This window comes from Macrobrachium nipponense, chromosome 49 (genome assembly GCF_015104395.2).
Source record: "Macrobrachium nipponense isolate FS-2020 chromosome 49, ASM1510439v2, whole genome shotgun sequence".
NCBI lineage: Eukaryota > Metazoa > Arthropoda > Malacostraca > Decapoda > Palaemonidae > Macrobrachium > Macrobrachium nipponense.
In genome coordinates, this window is record NC_087224.1 from 14,745,103 (window position 1) to 14,750,102 (window position 5,000).

The 5,000-nt window shown below is 34.7% G+C and overlaps 1 protein-coding gene across 1 annotated transcript in view; it reads left to right on the plus strand.

Moving 5' to 3' along the window:
- The window catches only part of LOC135205351 (uncharacterized), a 346,437-nt gene that overhangs the window by 192,286 nt on the left and 149,151 nt on the right, over positions 1-5,000 (plus strand).

Sequence of the window (5,000 nt, forward strand, 5' to 3'; positions counted from 1 at the left end):
GTGTGTGTATATATATAGCAGGTATCAGGGCGTGACAGCAAGAGAAAGAGAGAGAGAGAGAAAGAGAGAGAGAGAGAATTTGATTTCATTTTCCAGGCCAGGATTTGGATACAGAGGTGCACAGTTGGTTTATCCACTGATATATATATATATATATATATATATATATATATATATATATATATATATATATATATATATATATATATATATACTAAGTAGAGAGAGAGAGAGAGAGAGAGAGAGAGAATGTATGTATGACATCATTTTCCAGGTCAGGATTCCAAACTTATGCATTTTTGGTTTTTGATACAGAGTTGAATGGTTGATTTATCTACTACACCATCAACATATATATATATATATATATATATATATATATATATATTATATATATATATATATATGATATATAAAGTCTGTGAGGACAAAAATAATAGTTTAAAATCTAAACTCTGACATTTGTGTTTCGCGGCAGTGAGCAAGTGAAAAGGTTTGTGTCGAACTATTTTTGCGCCTTTAGTGATACCTCCCATATTTTTTACTATCTCTCTCTCTCTCTCTCTCTCTCTCTCTCTCTCTCTCTCTCTATTTCTTTCTTTTCTTTTATCTGTTACTCCGACGCTGGCAATAGGGCTGTCACAATAGGGCCACTCTTTCCCCCCCCCACCCCCCCCCCCCACCCCCCCCCCCCCCAACCGCCCCCCCTCTTTAGTCCCCTCTCCCTTCAGGGGTCATATGTTTCAGGGGAGAGTAAGAGTCTCTCTCGCTATCGCTCTCTCTCTCCACTTCCTGTCTGCTAAAAGGGTGGGGGTGGTACCGCCTAGCTAGCGAGCTGGCTCTCTCTCTCTCTCTCTCTCTCTCCCCCCGTCCAATCAGATTGAACATTTCATCTCGCTCTGGCTTTAACCTAAATCGAAGAAGGTTTTAAATCTCTCTTCTCTCTCTCTCTCTCCAATCTCTCTAACTCTCTCTCTCTCTCTCTCTCTCTCTCTCTCTCTTTTATAGCATCGCTTCACGTACCTGTTTCTCTCTCTCTCTCACTTCTCCAATTTCCTATCACGCATTCCACTCTACCCTTTTTTGCCATCCTCTCTCTCTCTCTCTGTCGCACTGCTCAGATCCTACCCTCTCTATTCTCTCTCTCTACTCTCTCTCTCTCTCCCCTATAGGCTATCATGTTACCCAATTTTATCACAGCTCGGGAAAATCTTTCCTGTCAGTGAACAGTTTGTGGTTAGATTTCCCATCTCCTCATCTCTCTCTCTCTCTCTCTCTCTCTGTGTGTGTGTGTTAATGTGTGTGTCTTCTTTCTTATGTGCGTCTCACGATAACTCCGTTTATCTACAATCTTTAACAACCTTTTAGTTTTATCCTGTAACGGGTTTGCAGATAGCCTTTTGATTGGGCGCATAAGATATATATATATATATATATATATAGTATAGATATATATATATATATATATATATATACACACACACACAAATATCAATACTATATATATATATATATATATATAAGATATATATATATATATACACATATATATATATATACGAGTATCAATGCCCACTGCCCAGGTCATCTTCCTAGTTGAAACACATCTTTGACACCCTGTAGGCCATCTCTTCTCACATCCACTCTTGTTTTCTTGGCGGAGTTTAATATAATCATTGATCCAGCTTCTCTGACTCATAAGGGAAGTATTGAAATTAGTCAGTGGCGACTCAGAGGTGAGTGTTCTGTTGAAATATTGGTCACTTTTTGTATTTAAGTTTCTAATTGCCATTTTGGTACTCCCAAGAGGATGTTCCACAGCCTCAAAGTAGTGTAAATGAACCTCTTTGTCATTTCTGCTAAATTTGCCTTATAATTATGCGAGCTCTTTTATTCTAGAAGTTCTGGTACAGTTTAATCCACTCCTCATTTTTTCAAATTAATATTAATTTTCACCTCATTAATACCATCAGTCACCTGACTTTTCACGATGGCTATCTGCCCAGTTACTGACTTAAAGGCTGAAAGCCAATGAAAGCCAATCTGCTAATGCAACAGGTCAGTGGCTAATTAAATGTATATATGTCACCACTCCTAAACCACTTCCCATCCAAGATGGCTACCTTCCCATTCAAAGACTTACAGGGTGAAAGGCAATCTACTTATGCAACAGGTCAGTGGGTAATTAAATGCATATATAAGTGACTGTTCCTGAACCACTGCCATCTTGCAAGATGGCTGCCGTGTGAGTGATAGTTTCAGGAAAGAGAGAGAGAGAGAGAGAGAGAGAGAGAGAGAGAGAGAGAGAGAGAGAGAGAGAGAGAGAGAAGACAATTGAGTTATCTGATAGATCATCGTCAACTCCACGATTTTTATTTTTATTTGAAGCCATTGTTGATTCTGCGACCATTAAAACTTTCTCCGATATTGTTTTTTTTTTTCTCTCTCTCCTGGAGACTGATCCTTCCAGACAAGGGCGCCGTTTGTTCTGTTTGTGTTCAGAATTCGACTTAAACTCGGATTGTCTAAGTTTCGGTGTTTGTTTTCTGTAGTTTTTTTTAATAGTTTTTGTAAAAGATTTTTTTTTATCGGGAAATGTATTTACATCTTGGTGTTTTAATGGCCTTATACTTTTGGCAGTTTCACACACACACACACACACACACACCTACCTTACGGCCAGAAGGATTTTCATTATAAATTTCATTCAATTAATAAACAGGTGGTCCAGATTATACATATGTATATATATACATAAATATATATTAATATAAATGGATAGACAGTTAGATAGATAGATGTTTAAACTTTTATTTTAAAAAAAACTACCGTGATATCGAAGTGCACAAAGAAATGGCGCTTGTAATTAGTAACTTTTCTTTGAGAAGACATTGCAGTATTTTTTTTTCAATCAGACAACACTTGCCGAGTTTGACAGAGAGGGCAGATTTTAATTAATGGTTGAACTTTGAAAAAGGAAATAAAAAAAAAAAAAAAAGCGGGGAAGGATTCGAGAAGACAGATAATTATTTTGAAAACAGAATTTTTTTTTTTATTATGTTAGAAGATATTTTATTTCTGATTAATGGTTTTGAACTTTAGGGAAACTATAATTTGTGGAAGATACAACTCTATATAATAATAGTAATAATAATAATAATAATAATAGTAATAATAATAATAATAAAATAATAATATACTAATGTAGGTTGATTTAATAAATTCTTTTTCACAATTATTATTTCGAATCGTTTTTTTATTACTTTTTGTTTTTCTTTGTAGAGGCAAACAATTATTTATCAAATAATAATAATAATAAAAATAATAATAAGAATAATAACATAATAAGTGTAGATTTACAATAAATACTTTATTTCAAAGTATATTTCAAATAGTTGCAATTACATTTTTTCTATATATAGAGTCAAAAAATTCTTTATAATAGTATAATGGTAATAAATCATCTCACATTATTAATATTGTTATTGTTATTGTTGCAGTTTTTGGTATTATTCCAATTATTTATAATAATAATATAATATAATAATAATAATAAAATAATAATAATAATAATAATAATAAGACCCAGAAACATACAGAGACAGAGAAAAGACAAGCAGGACAGAAGAATGGCACCAACAAAACCATGCACGGACAATACATGAGACAGACTAAAGAAACTAGCCAGCGATGACAATTGGCAATGGCTACAGAGGGGAGAGCTAAAGAAGGAAACTGAAGGAAATTATGTAACAGCGGCAAAACAAGATCAGGCCCTAAAAACCAGATATGTTCAAAGAACGATAGATGGAAATAACATCTCTCCCATATGTAGGAAGTGCAATACGAAAAATGAAACCATAAAGCACATAGCAAGTTGAATGTCCGGCATTCACAGAACCCAGTACAAAAAGACGCATGATTCAGTAGCAAAAGCCCCTCCACTTGGAGCCTGTGCAAAAGGAAAAACACCAGGCTACCTGCAGTAATAAGTGGTACGAGCACCAACCTGAAGGGAGATAGAAAACGATCTGGCAAAGATCCTCTGGGACTATTGGTATCAGAAACAGATAGGGTGATACGCGCAAATGACCATGACCAATGGGACACCAGAGTTAAGAGAAAGAGGGAAAAAATGGATAAGTATCAAGACCTGAAAATAGAATAGAGAAGGGATATAGGATATGCCAGTGGAAATCGTACCCATAATTATAGGAGCACTAGGCACGATCCCAAGATCTCTGAAAAGGAATCTGGAAAAACTAGAGGCTGAAGTAGCTCCAGGACTCATGCGAAAGTGTGATCCTGAAGGCGCGGCGCACATAGTAGAAAAGTGATGGACTCCTAAGGAGGCAGGATGCAACCCGGAAAACCCCACACTATAAATACCACCCCCAGTCGAAATTGGAGGACTGTGATAGACCAAAAAAAAAAAATAATAATAAATGACATGGGCAAAAGTCTAAAAAAATAGAGGTATAGGAATTGATTCAACTTCTAATGATCAATGATTTATATTTAAATTCAATTAACCTTTATTTGTGGTCAGGCAATCTTGTTTTGGTACACAGGATGGCCCTGAGTTTATTCTTGGAATATTCCTTAATTGGAATTCTTCCAAAGACCGATTAGAATTCCAACTATTCCAGTTTCTATTTGGGTTGTGAATGAAGATTACATGATTATTATTATTATTAATATTATTATTCAGATAAAATAAATAATAACTAAATAAAATATAATAATAATAATAAAATAATAATAATAATATCAATAATAATAATAATAATAATAATAATAATAATAGTAATAATAATAATAATAGTATTTTACAACCGGACAAAAACAAATTTGAACAGGGCCCGTAGAACATAGTATGTATAGTAGATGCACCGGGAAAGAGAAGAGAGAGAGATTGAGAGAGGGAGAGAGAGAGAGAGAGAGAGAGAGAGAATATTCCAAGTGAAATTGTTGCTCTTGCTAAGATTAATCCCTCTTAA